This window comes from Elgaria multicarinata, chromosome 7 (assembly GCF_023053635.1).
Source record: "Elgaria multicarinata webbii isolate HBS135686 ecotype San Diego chromosome 7, rElgMul1.1.pri, whole genome shotgun sequence".
Classification (NCBI taxonomy): Eukaryota; Metazoa; Chordata; class Lepidosauria; order Squamata; family Anguidae; genus Elgaria; species Elgaria multicarinata.
In genome coordinates, this window is record NC_086177.1 from 74400732 (window position 1) to 74428392 (window position 27661).

The window sequence follows — 27661 nt, forward strand, 5'->3', positions numbered from 1 at the left end:
AGGAGCTAAATCGTTAAGTACCCAATCGTTAAGTTATCCTCACAACACTGCTCCCATGTAGGTTAGGCTGAAAGATTACTGGCTCATCCAGTGAATTTTCTGGCTGAGTGGGGATTTCAACCCATGTCTCCCCCATCCTGGTCTTGCACTATATGGTACAATTTCAGTCGCAGGAAACCCAACTTGCTGATACTTCACACTTCTTCTAGAATTCTCAGTGTATCATCATACATACAGACACAGGAATGAGACCACATCCATAGAAGTTATTTGAACTCTATGAGGGATGTGGAGGCAACACTCTTATTCATTTGGTAAAAGCCTGCACTTTAACACAACAAGCTGAATGCATATAGATGGACACATTTAAATGAAACAATTGTTAAGCTTTCTCTGCTGTGGCACCCCGACTGTGGAACAAGCTCCCTAGAGAGGTTCGCTTGGCGCCTACATTGTTTTCCTTTCGTCGCCAGCTGAAGACCTTTTTATTTTCTCAGTATTTTAACACCTAATTTAACTTAAATTTAAACTCTGCTGTTTTAATTTCATATTTTAACCTATATCAATTTTTGCTGTGTGGTTTTATCCTGGTCGTGCTTTTTATATTGTATTTTGTATTTGTGTTTTTAAATTGTTGGTTGTTTTATTATGCTGTTCATGGTTTTAATTTTTGTGAACCGCCCAGAGAGCTTCGGCTATTGGGCAGTATAGAAATGAAATAATAAATAAATAAATAAATAAATAAGCCAAAATCCAGTCTGCTGAAAGTCGTGTTTCTACTTCAGTAGTAAAAGAAATTTCAAGAAATGTTATATTTATTATCTTAGGAGAACTAAAGTAGTAACATATGCTTTTTGCTACAAAATATGATGTAACACTTTCTCATCAACTACATACCTTTATGGTATGCAATGTCAACAATGCAACTATTTTTATTTATCCAGAACTTTATCCCAAAATCCAGCCTTATAGCTACTAGCAGAACTTCAATTCACATATCGCTAAACACAAAAGGTAACAAAGAGTCCATATGCCTTGTGTAGCCTAATTTAAAATCTGAGGTTGGACTGGAGACAGCAAAAGCTACTCTTACCTGCAATTCTGCAACCCTGAACATTTCTCTTCTCAACTAAACTAGCAGCTTACTTGAGATAAAGGACAGGGCAGTAGAGAACTTGCTGGACTCCATTCTTTGTGCTAGTCCTTCTTTTTTACAGTGTTGTACAACTCTTTGGGATTCAAATGGTGTGCTGCTATGCCTCTTACATAAAACTTACTTGAGCAGGACGAGTGGCAGTACACAGTCTGAATCTAAAAGCAATTCATTCATCCCACTGGGGCAAAGCAAGAGACACTCTTTGAATTAAAGCAACATTTTCACATCCTTCCTTATGGGTAAGTGAACCTGCATGATGCAGTAACAGCATACTGTTTAAAGGATGGTGGCGAAAAGGAGAAGTGCCCCCCCTCCCACTCCACATACAAGGAGTTAAGGTGGACAAAATATTATCCTTCTGGATACTGAAACTCTGTTGTCTGAGGGACAAAATGCTACAAGTGCATGAAAGCCATTAACACACTATATGGAGCTGGTCTCCAGACATCTCTTTTAACACAGTTTCAGGGGCACTGACACATGTATCAATTCTTTCAAGAAATGCACTAGCCCTTTCTCTGTCATAGGCAGCTATCGTTTAGGCCGAACACTATTATTTACTTATTTATTTAAAACATTTGTATCCCGCCCTATATATCATGAGGATTTCAGGGTGGCATACAGATAAAATCATACCATATAAAACAATAAATATACACAGCTAAAAACAAATTAAACCATGAATCAAGTTAAAACCAGTATATAATTTAAAAGCAGTAAAAACAAAGTTATGCCGAGAGATATTTTCTGAACTAAAAGCTGAAGCTGATACTGCCATTAATACAATACAGGGCATACTAGTCTCAGTCAGACTGTGAGGAGTATTAACAGTAACTGCTTTCTACGCCTCTGTGACATGGATATGTTAACATGGAAATAACCATATCAGGAGCCCAAAGTGCAGTTCTAGAGTTTGCCACTAAATCTACCATTTCTGCAGAGTTGGAATCGAAAAAGGTATATCCCAAGCCTCAATAACTGAAAGAGACTATGTACAAATGCATAAGCAATATGAAAATACCTTCTTGTTTAAATGCACTATAATCTCACATAATTGGTCATCTCAGAACCTCCCAAGGAGCTGTTAAGAAACATTAAGGGCAGACTGGACCATTCTGATACATCATTACATAGAAATCTGTACTACCACACTCAGTTTAACACAGTGGTGAGTGAATGCCCTTGCATTATTTTTTAAAATATATGTAAATAGATATAGGCATGTATTTACTATATCTATTTACAATATATTTAAAAAATAATGCAAACGTCATTTCAAAATGAATACCTTAGCAGAAGCTTAAAACAGCAAAGTCAGCGGCATCATCACACCTGTGTCCTTAGATCTTTTAACAAGCTGGTATATAAACAGAGGTAGAAAATTAAATTTTCTGAAAGGCAAGACAAATCTACTGGCCTTCATCCAAGAATCAGTGTCATTGTCAGGCTCTGTATTTAATTAGCACTATTTACTGTCAAGCACTCACTTGGGTAGATCTTTCACCATCCTCAGTAAGGCTTAGAGCATACGCTGGGGAAAAATCTAGCTTCATAAATGCATCAAGTCATCTCTGAAGATGTAAGTGTTCTGTTGCCTGTTCTTGACCCCAATAGCACTCCCACTCTGTACCACAGATAGTATAATATCAATATTGATCTAAATTTAAAACTTATTTATTGATTTCCCACAAATAACTGTGATACCTCTCTCATCTGCAAATGTAATACACACACATATACGCACACACCATTTTTACATATAATGGTCATAGCCATGGTTTGGAACAGCTGTAGGCAACCTCATCCCATCAGATGTTTTGTACTACAACTCCCATCAGCCCCAGCCAAAAAGCCCAATAGTCAGGGATTATGGTAGTTGCAGTCCCAAAACATATTGATGGCACCAGGTTGCCTACTCCCAATTTAAAGAAGAAATCATTTTCCACGGCACTTAATTTCATCATAATTATTGTAAAGTGAAAATCCAGATTTTTCAGACAACCTGAAACATAACATTTGAAATTAGGTATTATTGTTGTTTTCAAATGAGGCATTAAAAAAAGAATTAAATACTAAATTTTTGTAACATAATTGCATTCTTAGAATCCATTCCAAGACAAGCCATATAATTTCTTTAATGAAGAATGTTTAACATGCAAATTAACTAACTGCTTTGAAAGTCTGTCTTTAAAAACTTTTAAAAACCATTTATGTATTTTACACAATGAGAATGTATTAATGTAACAATTTGTCTTGTTTTATTAATACATGTTTGTATGTGAACTGTAGCTTAGAAATTAAGTTTATATAAGAAAATAAACAGGATTTCATCATGTATAATAGATAATATGCTTCCATCTTTATTCATTTGGATATTTATTTGTCCAATCCCAGAAACTTGTGGAGATTTCATAGAAAGAGAGAATACAAACCTAAAAGTAGTAGAGTAGGGCAACCATATGAAAAGGAGGACAGGGCTCCTGTATCTTTAAAACTTGTATTGAAAAGGGAATTTCAGCATGTGTCATTTGTATATATGGAGAACCTGGTGAAATTTCCTCTTCATCACAACAGTTAAAGCTGCAGGTACCCTGCCCTCTTTTAAATCTGGTCACTCTAGTATAGCTCCTGCAGCTTTAACTGCTGTGATGAAGAAGGAATTTCACCAGGTTCTCCATATATACAAATGATACCTGCTGAAATTTCCTTTTCAATACAACTGTTAAAGATACAGGAGCCCTGTCCTCCTTTTCATATGGTCACCCTATAGTAGAGGGAATATACAATTACCTGCTTAACCTTGAGTTTGCCTGAAGCTTCATTGGTTCTATGTCTTACCCCCTCTGCTTCTAACGTTGAAAAGCCAGCAGCTATTTAACACAGAAAGAGAAAAATACTGTGCATACATGCATCCCCTCTAGCCTGGCTTTGTTAAGCCTGCATGTCATGACAGGACTTTGATTAACTTTGAACAAATAAACACTTTTTTAAAAGAAAACAACAACCCTAAATTATAGGGTTGGATGCTGTGCTTGTTGTAGCTGGGTTCTCTCTGGCTCCAATCCTGCAACTATTCCCACCCTCTCTACTTACTAGATGGCTAGGGCAAAGCATGACTACTTCCAAGCATCAACCCATGTAATGTCCTTCTCATTGCAACTAGACAGAGAAGGCAGTGCCTTCAGAGGGAATGCAGATGAGAAGGAGGCAACATATTGCATAGTGTGTGGAGACTGTTTGTTGGACTTCCCAGAGATTGGTACCAGGTGGTCTGCATTCTGGAAGCACTTCACAGTCCTACATCAAGAGTGAATGGCAATTTAGCAGTCTCCATTGCACAAAGAAAAAGGAAAGAGCTAAAGAAAGCACCTTTCTGCTGCTGTTTGTTTTGTATTTCTTTTTCCTGGATAGAGTGCTGAACTCTGCTATTGTCTCTTACTATGGTCTGGTGACAGTTTAGTAATGATCCCCTCAGAACCATTCTCACCAGGTGAGACCCCTAAAATTTTACAGTAACTCCAGGATAAATCCGTAAGACTCATCTCAACTTGTGCAGCAAGGTAACGTTCTAACTTTAAAGAGCATATAGCCATTTACTGATAAAAGAAGAGGTGGGTGTAGGAGAAATGTGCAGTAATGAGTGATGGCAAGGCCATCCATTCTGGACCCATTTACACGGGTCAGAACAAAAACCTGCTAAAATCAAGTGTTTTCATAATATTTCAAAACTCAAAATATTTACATAGCTAAACCAATACAGTAAATGGCAACAGTAGCTCATGCAAGATCGTGAAATAGTTAAAGATTTAGTAATCAACTAAAGGAACAAATCTAACCCACCCATTTACAACCCAATCAAAAATTTCCATTCCAGAAATGAACTCCTTAGATGTAACATACAAAGAATGACACCAGTGCAATGTCACATGGCATGCTGACAAAAGGGGTCCCACAATCCAGAGAATCTTAGACGCACCAAAGTCATGCTAAACACAAGAAAACAACTTAAATAGTTGTTCCTAGACTCCATTGATTTCAATAGGAATACATACAACTGATTTTCTCCAAATTAGTGTTTCATTCCTTGTGGCACCTTACTTAAATTTTTGCTACAGTAAACTAACTTCGCTCCCCCTCTTACATTTTGTTAGTAGTTTCACACACATTAATTTGTTCAAATCCACACTTAAGCTGCGATCCAATGCACAATCCTATACAAACTTAACAGAGAATAAATCTCACTGAATACTAAGTAAACATGCATGGGATTTTGCTGTTGGTCGAGGGAATGAGCAGTTCTTTTAGGATTTTCTTCTTCTACAACACAGTTTTGAGCATGCCTTAAGCTGTTACTCTTACCATTTTAGGGATTGTAATCAGGCATTCTCTGGTCTTCCATGATCTCTTGCGTCCCCTTATATATATTTTCTGCACTGTACTGCCAAAATCACTCATCTCTCTCGTCACTCTGCTCATATAATGCCCCTCTCTAAACCCCTAATCTGGATTCCTGACCACATCCAGTTGCACACAAACAGCTTCCACAGCCCTGCTCCTCCTTATATATCTCCCCTTACATCCCAGTTCATCCCTTCCCATTCATTCCATGAACACCACCACCCTCCACACTTCACCCACTCCATGAAAAGCATCCAACCTTTTCCACAAGTTGCACTGCATGCTTGGGACCACCTTCCAGAATACCTGTAAGAGGCCACCTCTAAGTTCAAAACCTTTCTCAAAAGCACTTTTTCCATGAAAAAGTTCACATTTTAGTTCACATGCTCTGCTGCAGCGAAGCCTGTAACCAAAGCTTAGCATCTGTAACTGAAACAATCTAATAATGTTCCTTGTTTACCTTTGCCTTTACTCTCCCCCCCCCATTGTTTTCTCAGCACTTGGTTTTAATTTCAAACTGCTTGGGTCAAATACCTGTCCTTTTTTACTCTGTCAAGTGCCATACATGGTGACGATACTACAACTACTACTATTACTACTACTACTATAACAACAACAACAACAACAACACATGCTGTCTTCTACAGATCTATTGCTTAGCACTCCATTAGCAGATTCTCTCACTGGAAAGTACGTACCTCATTAAGGAGATAATTTTTTTACTATACTTGACATAGACATAAATATCACAATTCTCCTCAGCAAATAAACTACCCACTCCACCTCTACTTGAATTTTTTGTTGCTGTTGATTTTTCACTACTACAGCCAATCATTTCCAACTATGCACCTATTCATTAGTTTCTGTTAGTAGAAGATAAACTTAATTGCCTTTTAATCCTATACCCCAGCTACCTTTACAATGCTGTTTCCTCTAAAAGTGCCCAACCACATCAGATTTATTGTATGTAAAAGGGTACAATTCCATAAATTCAGAACAATGAATCTTTGGATTCAAATCCGAACTTCACACTAATTTTAAGTGACTACTTTTAGTTATGTTTATAACAGAAATTATCCTAAACTTGATTACGTTGTAAATCAAAGACAACTTTAAGTTCAAGGGAGTTGGGGGGGGGGGGAGGTCATGAAATGGTTTTCACCACACTAAAAGACTTCTGGATCAGACTGTCAATTTCCCATTCACTCATAGAAAGGTTTTATTGAAGAAGAGGAGTAGTAGTGGTGGTCTTGTTAAATGTGTGGGCATATTTTCTATTCATTTAGATATATTGGTCTTTCAGAGAGGTTCCAGTAGTAACAGTAACTATATGGTTGGTATACCATCATGGCTCAAGCAGTGCTTAGCACTTCTGGTAGCCAAACTACAAATCAATAAGCAGCAGTTGATACACCTCTGCAATAACAATAAACAATACATCCTTACTAACTTCAATTACCAATACACTTTGAAGATCAGCATCATCTACTATGCCATTATGTAATAGCCAGGCACATTGATATTATACTATGAGAACTGAACTTCTTTATCCCCTCACTAGAGTGAACTCATATCTCCTCTTTATAAAATCAGATTTGTTTTAAAGGGGTCAGTTAAGAATCACTTAAATGACCTTGTTTTAGATAAAATCTGAATTACATAAAAAAAAATTCTACACATCTTACAACTGAATTCATGATCTGCTATCAAAACATACAGAAAAATGACTTCTGGTGTCAAGCATTATACACAATACAATAGGTAATATACTGCACTACTGCAGCAAAGTATAAATATGTACAACTCAAACAGCATGAATAATTAGTTTCCATCTCCTGAAGAAACTCTGATTTTGCCACTAATCATTAACTTTGCTTCTGGAAACCAACAATCTAACATACCTAACTGCTAGAATATGCCCCTTGATTTGTCTTGAAAGATCTTGCTTAGTGTTCTTGCATGTGAGCAGATAGCCAAACACAAATTTTACAATTGCCACCCACACTTCCTTGTCAATAAGCAAATATAATTGTATAGTGCAAAAGGTATATGAGCTGGAATGAAAAGAAGGGCATGCTCCTAGCTAGCATAAAAACTTCATTTAGCTGCAAACCAATATGCTTTAATTAGTATGTAGTCATGATCAGAACATACATGTTTACAAAATGGCAAACTTAATTTTAAAACTTATGTTGGGATAATTTTAAATCAGTTTGGTTTAAAAATCAATCCACCCTGGTCACTTGTTATTTAACAACCCTGTGTGTTGTGTCTCATGATGCTTTGGAGGGCCTCCTGCCCTCCAGAGCAGCTTTGCAGGAAGAATAGTGAAAGTCAATTCCCTGCTCCCTTCCTCCAATATGAGTGGAACTCCACTAAGCTCTACACTGGATCCAGCCCAATGTATTAAGAACTAGGCAGGAAAGAAAATTAACACATTTTGGAAAACAGAACTTGGTGTGCTGAAGCTTCAAAATTTCCCCTTGCAAAATCTTGATGGTTCCTACCAATTGGAATTTTCTGAACAAGAGTCATGCCTGCTCAGACCTCAAGAATTTGAGTGTCGGTCAAACCCCTTCAACTTGAGTACCAAAATCCATTGGGAAAAGCTTTTGGGGGCCACACTTCAGTAGCGGTCAGGGCTAGAGGAATGAGTCCAACATACCAAAAATACCAGCATATTTCAGCTCAAAACTCTTAGAGTGCAATCCTATTGAGATGGCTGTAAGCCTCTGAATTTGGAGGCTTACCGCCATCCAATGCTGAACAAGAGGAGTGGTGGAGGCAATCTTCATCTCTGTGCTTCTGCTGCTGTGCATTTTGTCCATTTAGTCAAGGCTTTGTGGGAGCAGAAGGGCAGAGGTTGGGGAGGCCTATGAATATGGTGTAAGCTGGCCTCCCCAGTGCCCTCCCCCTCCTTTGGCACTCTCCCTTTTGCTTCTCTCTGAGGTAGCCTTTGCGACCTCAGAGATGAGCTGGTGCAGTTCCTTCCATGTCAGCTGCAAGGGGGAGGGGTGGAAGCTTGATTGCCTGGGTCCACAGTCGGACCATTGTTTCTGACCCTGGATCCATGAACTCAAGCCATCCTATGGACACCCCTAGGCTTCATCTAGGAGTCATACGATTGCTCCTTCTCTGCCAGTAACTAAGTCTTGAGAGAGGAAACCAGCAAATGATCAGTGTTCAGGGGTAAAGGGTGTGTGGCCAAGCAAAGGAGGCACGGCCATCTGCAGAACCCCAAACTTCCAGACTGGGACTCCAAGGCCCTTGCTACACCTAAGGGTTATCCCAGGAAAATGGAAGGATCATCCCTGCCTACTCCCGGGATCCCCTGTGTGGCATTTGGATGCACAGGAATGATCCCGGGATATAGGGCTGGTGTAGACATGCCCCAAGAGGGAATCCTAACCTCCATGCCGGGTCTATATGAAATTTAGGAATACATTTATATAGAACTTACATAAATATTTAGTTTGCTCTGAGGATTTCATTATGATTGCCTATCTTTTGGCCAATAAGGAGGAATGTGTTGCATATACAGAGCAAAATTTGCCATGGCCAGTAAGAAACTGAGAACAAAGTCTGTTGAAATGCATACTGCAGTCTGTAAAACATGCATCTGTGTTACATTTTCTTCTTGGATGTGTACAATGTGCATATTTGGTTATCCCTCCTATTTTATTTCTTTCATATTGTAAGAACATTTTGATTCAAACAATAAATTAGGGGGAAACTGAGAGGAAATCCTTTCAGATTTATATTACTAAGAACCAACAATCACACAGAAAACTATAAGCAGGATCCAAAGGGCTATTTTAGGCTAGTTCAACTGCTTGGACCTTTCTAGTGGGGGTATTTTACATTTCCTTTGAAATTTAAAAATCTCTTTTTCCAGATCACAAACTGCTCTTAATAATCCTCTCAATTTCAAAAGCTGTTTACTATTCAGAAATGGAAGGGGAGCATCACACTACCATTTGGGGAACACAATCCCAAGCATTCTGGGACCTCTTATACACTAGCTAATATCTCATATCCAAAAGACAAAAGACATATAAGTGCCCAACTTCAGGACCTGGCTGTCTGATTCAGTTTAGATGTAATACCAAATTACAGCTTTAACACTATATGAATAAGTGGCAAGTTCTAGTTTGTCTACAAATTAGGACTGCAGGTCATCCTGCTTGGGATGTTAACAACAAACTAGGGTTTGCAGCTAAACTGGAAATGATGGAGCATGTGAACACAGGGCTCATTCACATCAACCGATAGTTTGGAGCTATGTCTGAACCAACCAAATTAGTGCGACTATGAAAGATGCACTCCAATATTCAAGAAGGCAGTAGTTAAAGTGGGTCCAATCTATTCATCACTGTTATATAGCACACTGATATATGGTCCAATTTTTCACATTGTTTAGCCAACAAATAATTTTAATATCATGGATTTACAAGGCCATAACGCCAACAGGAGTAGAAGATCTATGTGGAAAGAGAACCACTGTCATAGGTTTTAAAAAGTATATGTTTTAATTTTGTAAGACCGCTTTGTGGCCCAGTATTGGGCAAAAGGCGGGATACAAATAAATATCATCATCATCATCATCATCATCATCATCATCACCATCATCATCATCATCATCAGAACCAAATGAATATTTTCTGTGCAGCATATAATTTTATAAACCCACACATTTCACTCCTAAGATACAGTGTTATTAAACATGCATTATTTAGTGACAACTTACCAAGACTCAGTGAGGCAGTCAAATCAGTACTACAAGTTGTGTGTTTGAATGCTTCAGTATTCAGATACATCTCAAGCCCACTATAAAGAAAACAAACGGTAAATATTCTTCCAAAACACCACTGCTGATGTATTTTTATTGACACAACATTGTTAAAGTATTGCCACTACTAAGTACTACAATGGTTTTTCCCTACAATATTTTCTTTCAGGTATTTTTTAAATAATTCTATTGTTATGTTTGTTTAATGCATTCCATTTGCAGTTGAGATTTTCTGGTCACAGAAGTTTGGCATAAAAACAACAACATACCCAACATTGTTGCTGTTTGTTCCCCATTCTATTGTTTTGTATCTTTAAAATAGCAACACCAAGGCCTTCAAAAATAAAATTTCTGAAACAACTCAAAAGGTCAAGAAACCTTCCCACAATAGAATATCTGGAGATGTGTTATTCTCAGTCAATGTACAAACATTACTAGCACCCAACTGGTTATTCTCTACTAGAGTAACAGCAAAAATTAGTGTAGCCATCCAGATCGTAAGTCAAAAATCCAAATCTTAGTTTCGACACAAACTCAGAAAGTGGCCTTTATATTAGCACTACTCCCATGCATTTAATGGTATATGATAGGCCATCTACATCTGTTTAGAACAGATCTATTAGGGAAAATATTGTTTACTTAAATTGGTTTTAGCTGTTTAGATTGTTTTAATGTTTTTGTGTTAAAATTTATTTATTTATTTATTTATTTATTACATTTTTATACCGCCCAATAGCCAAAGCTCTCTGGGCGGTTCACAAAAATTAAAACCACAATAAAACAACCAACAGGTTAAGAGCACAAATGTTTTAGACTGTTCTTATCATGTTGTGTTTTTTGTAACAATGTATTTTTTATGAATTGCTGTAAACCACCCAGGGAGCAGTAAAGGGGCAGTACAGAAATGAAATTAATATTATTATTATTATTATTATTATTATTATTATTATTATTATTATTATTATTATTAAGGTTTACTAGAATAAGTGTATGAAACCCTTTGAGAAAAGTTATGAAAGATAATGTATAAATTCTATCACTAAATTCAAGATAAATTTATCATACAAATTAATCCAGAAACTGCTCAGCATTCATATTTCTGTAGCATGGAATCCTGACATAGCTTATTTCCATTTTATTTTTCTGACCAACGCTAAAGCACAATGGGCTGAATCCAAGGAACAAAAAGGGAAAGATAAATTGCCACTAGCACTGTTGCTCAATTACTTGTACAAGAGCTTTCAAAAGAGTTCAGATAATTACATAACAGGTGTGTTCTATAGCAGTTCCAATGCACAAGCTATTGCACAAGGTGAAGAAATCCATGAATTTAGTTTCACCTTTTGGGCACAATGCTCTACAAGATGTAGAACTGCCCTTCCATCAGCAGAAGTTGCCTTCTTCGTGTAGAAGTGCACATTTGGATCCCAACCCATTGAAACAGTTTCCTGCAAACGACCTATAATACTGAACAGCCAAAACCCATATAACAGTAGTCATTTAAAGCACAATCCTATCTATTGCAATCTTAATGATTGGAAGCCCATATTCTCAGAGGCTTCCAATTATCTAATGCATGGTGAGAAGAGTAATGGAGGAGATCATCACCTCCCCATCCTCCCACTGTTCATATTTTGCTAGATGGGCTTTTTAGGCCATCTAGCAATGGCACTTCAGAGGGGGAAGGAAGGAAGCTGGCAAAGGCTCTGGATAATTTGTATCCTGGCCTCTCTGGTCTCCTCCCTCCCTGACCCCTCTACAACATTGATTTTCCAACCCCGGAAGCCAGCCGGCCCAGTCCTTTCTGTACCAGCTGCAAGAGGGCAGGCAGGGTGGTGGATCTCCGACTTCTCCTTCTGCGGGTGGAGCATTGACTCTGATCTTAGACGGGGAATTCCACAGTATCCTATGGCCCCATACACAATATTTATGGGCCATAGGATTGCTCCCTTACTTATTATGTTGTGAATGCCATCTTATTCCCATCCACATTTTCATGGAAGCAAGTCCCACTAAAAGGACCAAATATGCATAGGACTGCAGCCTTGTAAATATTCAGAACATCAGTGAGTCACCAAAACAAAATGTTATTTTGAATGTATTAAAGATATTTTGATTCAGAGCTCTACAGGACTCCACACACAAGATTTTTCCACACACAACTATGAATTCAGTAGGATGCAAGTACTGTTGAGATGACCCCAGCTAGTTTTTATTCCATTTCTCCCATTCCCCCCGCCAAAAAAAATTGGTATTTTCTTTTACCTTATACTATTGGATATCCCCCCCCCATTTTTTACTTTTCCAACTTTTATCTGTCATTCTAGGGTTGTCAGAGCAATTGAGGAGTACTGGAAACCCATCTGGCCCAGACCACACCTGTGACAGAACCCATGTAAATACTGCCTGGAAGTAAATCAAGCGAGTGTGGTGTAGTGGCTGTGGACTGGGAGTCAGGAGATCCAGGTTCTAGTCCCCAGTTGGCCATGGAAACCCACTGAGTGACTTTGGGCCAGTCACGGACTCTCATCCCAACCTACCTCACAGGGTTGTTGTTGTGAGAATAAAATGTAAGGGAGGAGAAGGATTATGTATGCTGCCTTGGGTTCATTGTAAGAAAAAAGGTGGGATATAAATGCAATAATAAAGTTAATAAAGTTAATAAAGTTATTCTATACTAAAAGCAGCATGGACAAATACCATGGAAAGAAAGAACATGCATGTATACTATGATATATATACTCATAACAAATTGCAAAGTTGGTTGTATATTCCTATAAACCCCCAAATCTACCCAAGTGATAGTTCCACATGATATGTTTGTGAAAAAGCTCATGTTTCTTTTTAGGCCTGAACATCAAGCTCTGAAACACAAGTATGTGTATGGATGGGGGAAAGTTACTGGAAATTAGGCACTAGGACTATTCTTTAGCATGCTGGACTGCATGCATGAGCTCGATTTTGATACTGCTACTGGGATTCAGTCCATATTTCCCAATCCAGAAGTTTCAGTGGTCAACTAAAGGCTTAGGATATAAAATTAATGTTATAAGTTTTCATTGTTATATTATAATTATCCAAGTATCCAGCAAAACAAGATTTATTTATTTAATCACTGCAGGTGCTTTTTCATAACAAAAATAGAAATGCTATAAGACTCTGAATTTCAGAAGCACTTATGAATATTCCCATGAGTCTACTTTTAAAGGTTTGTTACTTGGAACATCCAAGGACTTCTTTCTCCCCATGTCTCAACAAAAGCATTATTAAGAAACTTTTATCTGCAGGCCTTCAAACTTACATAAACACCTTTAAAATATCATCAATAGTTGGTTAAATGCAGATAAACTAAACAGATTTGTCTCTTTAAGGAGTGATATAGATTGACAGCATGAATCAGTCAATAAAAGTATTAATGTCAGGTGGATGCAGTGATAAATGTGTTTTGGTGCACAATCCTATGCATGTTTATTCAAGTCCCACAACTCCCAGCATTCCCAAAACAGCATTTCTGTCTAAGGCCCGATCTACACCAAACAGGATATAGCACTATGAAAGTGGTATGATAGTAGTATATGGAGGCAGGATCTACATTACTGCTTTATATCAGTATTGAAGCGAACTGTTGGGGCCCATGACACAGACCATATACTGCTTTCATACTGCTTTCATCGTGTTATATCCTGCTTGGTGTAGATGTGTCATGGGCCCCAATAGTTGTCAGTGCACTCCAATACCACTATGAAGTAGTAGTGTAGATCCTCCCTAAACACACATTATTATTATTATTATTATTATTATTATTATTATTATTATTTATTTATTTATATAGCACCATCAATGTACATGGTGCTGTACAGAGTAAAACAGTAAATAGCAAGACCCTGACGCATAGGCTTACATTCTAATAAAACCATAATAAAACAATAAGGAGGGGAAGAGAAAGCAAACAGGCACAGGGTAGCATCGTGTCCTTGGAAAATATTAAAGTCCCAACTTTCATACATGGGAAATACATTCAGGAAAAATTCTGAATTCTGCTCTTCTGTAGGATACAGGTTGAAGCTACACAAGCCATCAAGTGTTCACACATAAGTGTACCAAAACATTATCCAGCTAATACATGTATTGTTGTGCAACAGAACCAAGGAGATCTATGTGTGACTACATCCCACTGAAATATGGCTCATAAAACACACAAACGTTTGATCCCACCCACCCACACCTTGATTTTGATGTATTTCAAGGTAATTCTCTTGACTGGGTGTGTATGCTAAAATTAAAAAATCTACCAAAGTAATAGTTTGTGAGAAGGTCACCAAATATGTGGCCAAGACAGTATTGACTTCCCTGAAATAATCAGCAGTGGTTTTCAGTCACCACTATAGAGTTAGATATACATTCAGTCCTCAACAGGAAGCAGCTTTTAAACAACATTATTACTGTACAGGTGCACATCCTCCTGCAAGTTCAGCTTGGTACACAGAGGTTTTCTCCCCAGTATTTTTAGACCACAGCTCATTCTGTGCTTTCAAAAATAAAGTAATGAACTTCTGTTGTACAAGCACCACTGAAAAGCTAATAGAGCAAGGATTGCGTCCGATAGTGATCACAGCTGGAGAAAACTTTTAAAGAACTTAGCCCTGGCATTCAAATTAATTGAAGTTTTGCCATAAACTTCAACAGAATTAGGGTATTGCTCATTCTGTTGTGATGATATGCAACCAGGTTACGTTGTAAAAAGTCAAATAAGTGGGAAGTAATGACTTTACCTTAGTTAAAAGACTTTGAATTCGGCATTTCAATGAAGTTATTGCCAAAAGTAATCATTAAAGTCTTCCACATAAAACTGTCACCAAAACCCACTCCCACCATAGTGGACACCCAACACACTCCTTGAAACACTGGAAGCATCTCTGATAATAAAAAAAAAGGTATGCAAGAAAGTTACCATTACAAACAGTTGCTATTACACATTTTGTACCAGTTATCCTCCTGGCACCTCAGTCCTGAACCTATTAAGTAGCCCTATTAAGAAGTGTGTGTGTGCGAGAGAGAGAGTGAGTGAGAATGTATCACTGCAAACAATTAACGTTCTTTTACTTAATGGCTAGGATCAAAGTGTACAAGTGCTAGTACTGCATACACATTGGGCCCTTTCCTATTCTTTTCCCCCTTTCCTTGAGCTTCTTTGGACATTACTCCCAGATATTCTCCAAGTTTCAGAGCTAAACTAGATGATACATTAATGCACACGAACACATAACATGTCTCATTTTTAATTTAAAAATAGACTACACTAAGGGGTGATTTAACCGTTTCCCCCCTCTGCATTGTGGTCCCAATAGAAATTGTCCACCTGAAAGTGCAATTCCCTCAGGGAGGGATGCTGCCATTAGTCAAAATGGTGGTTTCTCTCCCAGGGTAAATAAATAACAGTTTGGTGATGGGTGATTTTCACCAGGACCACAGTGCAGGAGGAAAAATTTAAGTCACTCCTTTCTGAAGTCCTGATCCTTATTGGGCTTCTCTGTGGCTGCTATGTTTAAAGTAAAAAGAAGATTCCATGTGTTCAATATATCACTTAAACTCAAAAGCAGCTTTTTCAGAAGTTTGTTAAGTGGGGGCAAGGGTGCATATGAAAGGGGTGGGTAAGAAACCTTTGTGCATGTACTGAGGTCTCTACAGGAAACTTCAGATGAAATCTAAGGCACCTGTCACAAGTTGAAAGATAATCTAAATTACACAATGAAGATTCATTACACTGCTTTAACAGGCATTGCTGCTTTAGAAAGTTTGCAATAAATATTAAAAATCATCCTGATTACATCCTGAGACATTGGGAATGGAAAGCAAGCATTGCTCTAGCCAGTGATGGTGAGTTCGTATTTTCAGAAAATGAATACTAATCTTAATTTGATATTTTTTGTTTTAAAAAGCAAACCTCTTTTCCTTTGAATTTACATCTCAAATTGTAAAAAGACGGGATATAACTGTATATTTCAAAGTTCACCATGTGACTTGAAACATTATGCTATTGACCCTTTAAGCTAGGGGGTGTTTGCATAATGGATATATTGCTAAACAATAAATAATATAGCTACTGATAAAATGAAGCTAATATGAATCATCGACTATTTACCATTTAGTTAACATGCTTTAAATATAACTGCTAAGAGGTTTGTTTTAGAAGAATTAACAGCATATACATTTTACTGGTTTGCTACTTTTAAGCTTCATCATCTTTACGTCTAAAAGTCAGAGAATTCCTCTATAAAACCAAACTCCCCAAGAGAAAAGATAGCTCAGTTCCCATCTGAAAGCACACAATAGAAGCACAGCTGATGATGCACATCTTTCTGGAGATTTCCATATGTTCAAGAGGTTCTTTCCAACCCCCACCACATTCCCTCTCATATTATACTATGTGCCACTATCCAGAATGATCAAACAACATTCAGGGATTGACTAAAGCAAAGTGGTGTTCTGCCTTTCTAAGTAGATTTTCACAATATGCAGGTACATACAACAATGATCTTCTGCAATAAAATGTTATAGTATGGGGCATATCATGGAAGTCTTTAATAACATATGTATAAACTTGAACACAGAGAGTGAACAATTAAGTAAGTGTGCTTTGGTTCTTCACTGCAGTAAAAAAGTAAAAAGTGACCTGTAACCCAACACATCTAGATTTTAATCCTAAAGAAGAAACACGGTGAAGTCAGTCTATCTGGTATTACTAGTATCTACTTTAACATAAGAAGAACAAAGAAAGACATACAAAGAACTTGCAAGATGTACAATTAGATTTTAGGTTGTTTGCTATATTAAGTTGCCAGTGTCATGAATACTATATGCAATAAGATTCATAAGTGCAATCTCAGACCAATTTATTCAGTACACAATCTATTGTTTAATCTTTTTTCAGAACTCTCCAATTTTCCTTGGAGACTCCTCAACTCTCAGCTTTTCAAAATCTCTAGGTTATGTATCCTCCCTGTCTGAGCTTCATTTTAGCAGAGAACTTCAGCTTATGCCAACATGTCAGTGACATCATCAACAAAAGGAGACAGCAAAAGACAGTGAGCATTGTAGTAGCAGCTGTCTTTTTAAACCACTTTGTTATTTCTACAGAGCAACCTGTACTTTTTACAGATGGGAAGACTTACTCTTTTTATGAAGTGAAATGCTGTGAAAACAAATTTGGGTAGTTTAAGTTTAATGCACATAATTGGAAGTCTCAAACTCTTAAAATTAAATGTATAAAGCACTGTAAAAGATAAACCTATTCTCTCAATTTAGTATGCTTATCAGATATCTTCTCTAACAAATTATTTCCAGCCAGAATGTTGCACCTATCGTTACCCTATCACAAAGCATGTTTAGCATCCTTGACTTTTAAGCATGGTGTCGAAGTATTCTAAATTCAAATGATCAAATTGTAATTATAATAAGTTCTAAAGTGCATTAGCAAGGAGCATGATCACAGCAGAAAAACATGATGACCAAACAAGTAATATCTAACCTCATAAATACAGTATGTAGAATGGAAAATCATTTAATAGGGTTTTAAGATAGCACATTACAATATATATAGGGATGAAATACTGGAATTTAAAATAATATTCTGCCTGAAACCTTATGGCTTGTTATACTGCTATGGTTAAAGAACACTAGTTTCTAAAGCAAACAACACACAAAGGAGTAGCAAGTTCTACAGGGGTAGCCATTTCATCTTTTCTGCAGCAAACATAATACAATTTATAGCACCTTAAAGACTAGCAAATTTGACACAAGCTTTCATGGACAAATGTCCACTTTATTAGATGCATGAAATGCAGTTGGCAGGCATATATTCACATGGATATAGAGGAAGAAAAATGATTAAAGGTAGGGTTTAATGGTAATGAAATGCAAAAAAAATATAGTCTGGTAATTCAATTAGAACTTCAGTGTATACAAAATAAGTACAGTGACCCTTCACAACTGCATTAATGGGTGATAACACAATCATCTTAACATTGCCTAGTATGTGAACACCTGTAGAGGGTAAGATACTACTGCCTCTATTCAGACCAAATGAACAGAATTATTAGTTCTAATGCAGCTATTTCACACTGTGGACTCCCTTTGAAACATAGGAATATTGTAGGTAATATCACAAGAAGCCTAACTACAGATGCACAACAAATTCAGGGGTCCATCAGAGTGTCCTTAGCAAGGCAACAGGGAAACTTATCCTTGCATTACAATGCAATCCTATGCATGTGACTTATTTTTTTATTATGGCATAAGCTTTTTTGGATTAGAGCCCACTTAAAAGACATAGCTGATAGGATCAATACTATATTCATTGCTATAGAAGCCACCCGAATCAACACAATTCATTAAAAAAAAAAAGTTGCACAGGGAAATCAAGGCTTTGTGAAGAGTAAACAAAAACATTTCTTTTAATGAGCAATATTTTCTCCATTTTATTGCAAATTGTGCAATTGTGTCAAATGTGATAACAAGAAATGATATGTTACAAGAAATTAAGACCAAGTTATTCTCTCCTATCCTTGTATCAACACTCTCATATGTCATTTAGAATATTGTTATGGGCAAATTTGAGGTGTTCTCTTGGGTGGCACAAAGAAAAATTCAGTAAGACAAATGTAAATAGGTTTTACCTTTTCAAATTGCAAATGAGTCTCCAACGATATATTTATTTTTTAAAAAAACACTTATATCCCACCTTTCCTTTAAAAAAAGGAAACTAGTTAAAAACAAAATAAAACCAACTAAAAGATCTACACTGCACATTTATATTAGTTTCATGCCAGTTTAATTGTCACAGTTTCTACGAAGAAACTGCAGTTTATGGGCACTGAATATTCAGTTTAAGTTCCTGTGGCCCCTCTAGGGATAACTACAGTTCCAAGGACTCTTTGGAGAGACAAATTACCATTGAGCAGCTTTGTTTGTGGTATAGATATGTCATAAAAGGCCTTTTAGCCAACAACAATTTCCCATGATACAGCTTCAGTCGGATATTCCCAAGATGGATATCCTTAAACTTGGTTGCAAAGCACACCTGCCTGTTTTCCAAGACATGGGGCTGGCCATCAAATATTCCCAACCAAAAGGACCTATTCAAGCAAAGAAGCAGGTAAATAGTTTCTTTTTCTTTTCTTATTCAACTTTCAAACATATCTCATGCACTTTTTCGTTCATTATAATCAGCTCAAGGTACCCTCAGTACCAGTTTGATTACAGAGCAAATGTAGATGAAATACATATTACATGAACAAAGTCAAAGTTGCCAAGACAACCAATAACCCTGGATACCTTTGCAACAGTACTGTCGAGCAGAGGCAATGAATACAAGAGCTACTGCCTATAAAGAAGAGAAAACGCCATCACTATGCAAGATGAAATCACTGGCCTTCGGTACCGCCAGTCAAAAGCTCGAGCAAGGGGATCCTCTGGAAAGTGATCTGACCAGGGAGAAGAGTGTGTTGTTCGTGTTCGATGCACACAAGGGTAGCTCAGGGAGCAGGTGGAGAGGGGATTAGACACACACCCTCACCGCCACACGGGGGGAGGGGAGGAGGGTGTAATTCTCCATGTACAATGGGGGAGGGAGAGTAGATATACAGGCTCTTCTCTCTCCCACCCCCACTAAACAAAAAGAGTCCCATACAGAAAGGAAGGTGGGGCGATCTCTCCTACCCATCCCCGCGCACAAACACTTTCATATTCTGCACCATCTCTCTCTCTCTCTCTCTCTTTCACACACACACACACACACCGAAATTGATGCCTCTTGCAAGGCAGCCCCCGAAGAGTTGAAAGAGGCGGCTGAAACACGGGGTCCCCAGAGACTTGAGGAGCATAGCAACCCTGTGCTCCGCCATCCAGTGCTCTGGTGCTAGGCCGCCCAACCTGAAAGACGGCATTCTCCCCCCGCCCCCACCGCGCCGGTCAAGCGGCGAGCCCCTCGCGGCAAGCGAGGCGCCGCTGGGACCGCCGCCGCCTCCGTCCCCTCCCCCCACCCGGCCGGGCGCACGCAGCAGCAATGCGGCTCCCCAGGCTGCGCTCGCACCCAGCAGCAAGCAGGCAGGGCCTAGTCGGGTGCCCGAGAAAGGGGGACTTCGAGGGCCGCGGCGCCGCCGCGCAGACACAAAGTTGGAGAAGTTAAAAAGCCTGGTCGGCAGCGAGCGCGAAGACGCCGACGCCGCGCATTCCCTCCTCCCCAGTTTCTTCTGACGCGATTGTCACCCAGGCACCCCCGCCTCTTCCTCTAGCTCCTCATCCTTCGCCCCACACAACTCTCCTTCCTGGGGTGGAAATCATTCCCCTCACGCTCTCTGGGGTGTCCCCACCCTGTCTCCTCCAGAAGAAACCGAACAACCTCCTCGGCTGAGGGGAGAGAGAGAAAGAGAGAGGCGGCCCCTCTTCAGTCCCCGCCACCCCGACCCCCATTGTCAGCCACGCAGCTGCCACCCCTGAAGTCGTTTCTATCGGGAAACGACAGGGAGCAGCCCGGTGTGTGTGTGTAAACTAGCCTTCTCCATTAATCCCCCCTTCCTCTTCCCCACAGGCAGCAGCCCCCTTTCTCTCTCTCTCCCCCCTCCCTGCAGACGAGCCCCCTTTTCTCTCTCTCCTCCCTTTACACGGCTGTACTCGTCTCCCACCCCTTTAACCAAGACGGGCGAGGCGCCACCTTCCCTGAAAAAAGAAAACTGAAGAGGGGGTGGTGGTATAAACTTCAAACAGATTATTATTCCCTTCCATTAATTTCCCATGAATGGGAGCGTGGAGAGAAAGACAACCACATACCCACCACTCATAAAAGAACAGCAGACACCCAGGCGGACCGATGACACCAACCCCCGTTCGTCCTCCCGGGTGAAGAAAACCCCCACAACTTCTTGGGGAGGGGGGATGATGGAGGCGAGGGGTTGGGGGAGAAAAAAGTCTCGCTGCCAGGTCGCTAACCACCCCCACGCGCCTTTAAAATATAGATATACTCCTTGGCTCTGCGGCGTTCCAGGCACTAACCAGCCATCCCCAGCAGGCACCGCATACAAACCCGGGTTATTATACAACGCAAAACCGGGGAGGGTCCCCTCTCCTACCCACCCCCAGTCTAGTCCGCAGAGTAACACAGGAGGGCCTAGTGGCAAGGAAGGGGGAGGACGGGACGGCCGGGCGCCTTCGTTTACCGAGGTCACTAATGTCTCCGGCTCCTGTCGCCCAGGCTGCTGCCAGCGCTGACCTTCGCTTTGTAAGAGGAAGCTGGAGCTGCAGAGTCTTCCGCGGCCGCCATGTTCCCGTTTTAATCACTGGCTGCTTGTTTATTTCAATGGAGACCCTCCCACAGCTCACCACCCTCCTCCTCCTCCGCTCCGCAAAGCTACCCAGCGAGAAAGGAGGGACTTGGAGGGCCGAGGCGCAGAGAACAGGAGCGCCGCCGCCGCCGCCACTCCCTGCCTTTGCCAGGCGCAAAAGTGGCCTCAGAGGCGAGTCCTCTCGCTCGGGAGGGAGGCAAGGCGCGGGCACGCGCGCGCGTACACTCTCTCTCTCTCTCTCTCTCTCTCTCACACACACACACACACACACTGCTTACTGCTGGTGTGCGTTGGTGGAGGAAACTTCCTTCGCCACCGACGAGGCTCTCCATCCAAAACGCTGCTCTTCTAGTTTCTGGAGCAGAAGACGACAAATGAGCTCGGCCCAAGCGTCAGCTTGAAGCAGGGGCAAAAACACCCTCCCTCAGCCAGCTTTGGGAGAGCAGGCTTGGAAATGATGCTATTGTATCAATAACAAAGAGAGAGAGAGAGAGAGAGAGAGAGAGAGAGAGAGAGGAGGAGGAGGAGGAGGAGGAATATCAGTCGTTTGACTCTTTAAGTTATTTTTTCGGACAACAAAAGCAAACAATAACAAAGAGACATACACATTGAACCGAAGCATTGGAACTCATTTTATTTAATTTATTTTTAAAACGATAATAATATAAAAACATCCGCGTCCGATGACGGTTATGGAAACGTGAGGTGGGGGTGGGGCCTGGGAGATTAATAAATTTGTAGAAACTCCGCGTAAAATGATTAGTCATACAAATCTGAGAAGTCATATCATACAGTCTCCTTGCATTTTCAAGTACAGAAAACAATGACGGCTTTCAATATCGACGTTGCCTTACTGGTCTGCTATGCCCTTCCTGGGGCACTTGAAAGTTCTGGGTGTTCCTTAAGTACTGGCAGGGCTCAGGCAGTGACACCCATACTCTGCCCGACCTCCCATGCTCACGTCCTTCCAATTTGGTCTCTTGGGAAATTGGCTTCTTTGTCACTTAGGGCCGAGAAGTTCTGTTCACTTTGATAGGAGGATGTGTGCACCATTGAGAGGTTGTGTGGACATAATCATTTGAACTCATAGTAAACAAACAACACAACTATGGGGGAGTTTAGGGTAGGATAACAACAGGACAAAGGCTTTACTGTTGGCATTTATTTATTTATTGTATCTATAAAACAGTTACATTGTAGTAGGCCATCAGTTTACAGAAAATATATTAGGTTTTCTATGGAGAAGTGTTGTGAATGATCATATAAAAGTATACAATATACTTTTAGTATATAGTCTATATACTATCTGTATATAGATTTGTATACTGCCTAACTTGCAAATGCCCTCAGAGCTGACAACAACAACAACAACAACAACAGCCAAAAATACAACAAAGTATCAAAATAGTACAAAATGAAGCCTTTAAAATGTTTTTTTTTAAAAAACTAAGTGTTTTTTTCCAGGCCAATACAATTCTGAAGATTGCACTTTACACACTAGTCTGCAGTCAATGTAAGCCAAATCTCACTTTCCCAGGTTTATATTGTCTTAATACTCAGTATGAAAAACAATTAAGTTCAATGATATAGAAATAAAAATTAGACAGGCAGATTTTTCGTTAGTTGGTTGCATTTGTATACCAAAGTAGTTCACCAGCCAGCTCCAACAAAATACAACAGAGAACAGGGAAGTCTTTGCCTACTGCCAGGACAGTGGGTGCCAGTGGAGCATCCCTGGGATGGGGTGGGGGAGTTCCATAAACAGGATGTTAATGATGCAAACACCATCCATTGTCATCACACACCTCATCTTAGATGGGGGGCACCCAGAGAATGCTCTCCATCAAGGACCTTAGCTAATGAAAATTAATGCATACAGATGTTGTTATGGTGTATAGTCATTTAGCAAACAGGATATTGAACTGTAAAATGGTTTGTCTGCCCGGCTAAGTGATGTTCAACTTGTTCTGGTGGGGAATAACTCCACTCTGAAATATTGTAAATAAATAAATATAGGATCAGGTTCATAGTTTGGGGGTGCTCTTGGATCCAGAACTCTCACTCAATGTACAGGTGAACTTTTATCAACTTATGCTGTTATACCAGTCAGGAAAAACTTCCTGACTGTTAGAGCAGTACGGCAATGGAATCAGTTGCCTGGTGAGGTTGTGGCCTCTCCCACACTAGAGGCCTTCAAGAGGCAGCTGGACAACCATCTGTCAGGGATGCTTTAGGGTGGATTCCTGAATTGAGCAGGGGGTTGGACTCGATGGCCTTGTAGGCCCCTTCTAACTCTGCTATTCTATGATTCTATGATTCTACCAACTAAGTCCTTATATGGACAGAACCAACTAAGTCCTTATATGGACAGAGATAGCCTAGCTACATTTATCCATGCTCTGAACACCTCTCATTTGGATTACTGCAATGTGTTATATGTGGGACTGCCTTTGAAAATGGTCTGGAAACTTCAGCTGGTCAAAAGTAGGACAGTGGGAGTGTAACAGAGAGAGCTTAGGCTATTGGACGGTATAGATATGCAATAAATAAATAATCAGAGACTGGCCAATGTGATCACATCATGACAGTACTTTTCCATCTGCACTGGCTGCCAGTCCATGTTCAGGCCAAATTCAGAGTGCTGGTACTAATATTCAAAACCCTAAATGGCTCTGGGCCAGGCTAATTTCAAGGATAGTGTCCTCTCATATACATCTGCCCATACCCTAAGGTCAGCTTCAGCAGTCATTCTCTGGGAAACCTCACCAAAGGAAATAAGGTGGGTGGTGTTACGTGATGTGCTCTCATTAGACCCGTGTACAAACTTGCACACTATTATTATTATTATTATTATTATTATTTATTTATATAGCACCACGTTCTAATAAGACTTACACCCGCTTATAAGGAATCTTTTGACATTGGCAATAGAGCGTCAGTGGCTAAGTAAGGCGATTCTTACTCAAGAAACTTACAGCACTGAAAGGGATAACGCCACAATGGCACATTTATTGAAGTTGAAACAAATACAAAGGCACAAGCTAGTTTTGGGGAAATTAGCTGAGCAAGTAGAAGCTTAGAAGCAGTTTCAATATTGAAAAATAGACTTTTTAAGACTTTAAGAGCATACACACAGAGACAGCAGGGGAAAGAGTAGAGGGAATCTTTAAAGGCAGTATACCTTTCCTTGGGCTGCAGCCCTTTCCTGTAGACCAAAACTCGGGAGCGTTGCAACTCTTGTCTTAGGTGAAGAGGAAAAGAATACAGCTAGGCAAAGCACTCACTCATGGCAGCTTGCTCTCGCCAGCTGGAATGTGTAGTCTATTCTGTGCTTCTGGTTCAAAAGGGAGAGAGAGCTAGCCTATTTCTTCTTCCTAACTTGAGGGGTTTTTGTGTGTGTGTGATCTTTATCTAAAGATCTAATGCTATGGGAACAAAAGAGGGTGATTTGGGATGATGGCTGTACTTGATGCAGCCTGGAGTTCAGCAACAGGGCTACATTAGCATGTGTATGCCCAGGTAAAACTCTTGCCGTCCAGCATTCATATTCTGCTTAGTTTTACCCCTACCTTTGTCTCTGGGGAATGCATTTGAAGAAGTCTATCAGGAAATGGTTACTTGACCTTGGCCTTCTGTGAATGCTCTCAGTCTGTAGGTGGGGTTTTGGGTCGCTTCAAAATGGAGTCAGTACTGCTCACAGAAGGTACCTTGTAACAGTGGCTACTAAGAAGAGGGCCTTTTCTGCTGTGGCACCATGTTTGTAGAATGAGCTTCCCAGAGAGGTTTTCTGGGTGCCTACTTTGTGCTCATTTGGGCACTAGGTAAAGACTTTTTGTTCTCCCAGGCATTTTAGTTTTTCAGTTTACTTTATATCTTGTATTACATTTTTTTTTTTTGCACTATAGCTAGATTCTTTCAGGTTGTTATTGTTTACTTTATATTGTAAACTTTTAAACACTTATATTGTATTTTGTCATCTGTATTTTATTGTCTTGTATTTTGTGGCTTTAATTGTTGTGCACTGCCCACAGAGCTTCAGCTATTGGCGATATAAAATATAAAATAAATAAGTAAAAATAAATAAACAAGAGCAACTTTTTAGAATGAGCTAGCTTTTGTAAATAAAAGTATGAAAGCATAGTGAGGATTAACATCCAGAGTGAGTAACAGAGGCCTTAGCTAGACCCTGCCTGCTCCCAGGATACCCTGTGTGTCGTTTACATGAACAGGGATGACCCCGGGATAATCCTGGGATAAACCTTAGGTCTAGCTAAGGCCTTAGATGTGTGAAATGGCTGGCTGAATTTTGTAGCTGCCATTGTTAGTAATTTTACCCCCTATAACAGTGGTGACAAAGCTCAGGCTCACAGTCCAAATCTGGCCCTTTGAGGTACCCCAGAGGACCCTAAACATTCCCCTTCTCCAACCGCCTTTCCCCCTGACTACCTATCATTTTGTAGTTTCCTAGCTTTGGTGTGTGTGGGGTCCCCCTATTTTATAATGTTTAAATGCTTCTCCTAAGGCCTAGCTACTTGCAGTTAGAGTGTTAAGCTAAAATCTGCTAGTATTTTTAAAGTATTTTTGGCCTACCCCTAGGTCAACATCTCCCCACCACCACCACTGCCCCCCCCCAGAGCTTGGGGGCAGTCCTAAGATGTCTTAGACTTTCTCACTAATGCCATTTATGATTTTATATGGAAGTGAATCCCACTTAATTCAACTAAGCATCTTTAGTGAGGTGATATTCCTTTTGACTAGATATTTATGTTTGCAAGTTGATCCTGCAACAGTATGTTGCTACAGTTTATTTTCCATCCTAAAAGGAATGATCCTGTCCAAGGTTCTAGCCAGACGTTCCCTACAAGTCAGGCATTCCACCCCCACCCCCATTCCATTCCACTTTTCTTTTCCAGCTGTCACTCTACATTTTGTAGCTACTGAGTAGGCTCAGTTCTCATTTGACTTTGTGTGTATGGATATGTGTGGATACACACACTTCTACAAACCCTGGAGTTTCCCCAAGCATTTGAATACCTCTTTCTTGTTTCTCAGTGGCCCTGTTGTGGCTACAATCCTGGTGGCCCTCCCCACCTGAGTTTGCTATTAGCTGGAATGATGGTACTGTTTTTATAAAATGTGATCCAAATAGCTACTTATATGTGCTCAAGGGCTTCCACTAGCCCGGTGATATTTTTAGCTTGTTTTGAAAAGCACACACCCATGCCATATTACAAAGTGCTTTCGAAGTTCCCCTCAGTTTCAAAAGTAAGTTGCCATGCCATGGAGAGATGACAAGTTCAAAGTCTTCTTTTTGAATACAAGCAGGCTTGGTCTTTGCATCCTCGCCATTGTGTTTATTTTTTATTTTTTTTATCACATTTTGTACCTCCCAATAACTGAAGTTTGTAAAACAAAACTTAAAACTATATATATGGAATGTTTTTATGCTGCTCCTCAAGCCAAAAAGGCTCCCAGAGTGGCTGACAAGTAATCAATAAAAGAAGACAGTCCCTGCCCACAGGTTTAACCCAAAGGACATGACACACAAGAAATATGGAGGGAATTGGGAGCTGAGGGAATTAAGTCTTTCAATGGACTGGTGGAATGGCTCTACTCTCCCTCAGCTCAGCCTGCTGGAATGTGACAGTTGCTGGTAGTGACAGTTCAGGGAGGAGGTTCCTTTATGAGGGAGGCCTTCAGCAGGGCTGGTGGAATGGCCCTGCTCTCCCTCAGCTCATAAAAACCTAGAAGCCATTCCTCATAAGCACTTCCACATTCCCTGGCACTTTCCTACAAGTCACACAAGTTGGTGTTTCGTCTTAGATGGCTGCCACAACAGACAACAGTAACTCCTTGAGTAGGGCAATCTCTTGTACCATGTGTAGAGCTACTCATGGGTGTGAATTTAATCTGAATTTTTTTTGGGGGGGGGGGAATCTAATTTACTATTTACTGTAACAGTTCTAACTATTACTTATA

At 39.9% G+C, this 27661-nt stretch overlaps 1 protein-coding gene across 6 annotated transcripts in view; it reads right to left on the reverse strand.

Moving 5' to 3' along the window:
• NCOA2 (nuclear receptor coactivator 2) overlaps positions 1-21797 on the reverse strand; it is a 150560-nt gene extending 128763 nt beyond the window's left edge. For 4 of the 6 annotated variants that reach the window (XM_063130826.1, XM_063130828.1, XM_063130829.1 and 1 more), the window contains exons 1-2: positions 21557-21797; positions 10302-10381 (exon numbers count right to left, since the gene is read on the reverse strand). The gene's annotated coding sequence lies outside the window, so the exon portion shown is untranslated. Of the gene's footprint in view, positions 1-2643; positions 2781-10301; positions 10382-21556 lie in introns of all 6 variants that reach the window. The other 2 variants (XM_063130825.1, XM_063130827.1) reach the window with 2 other exon arrangements.
• Positions 21798-27661: the final 5864 nt, after the last annotated feature.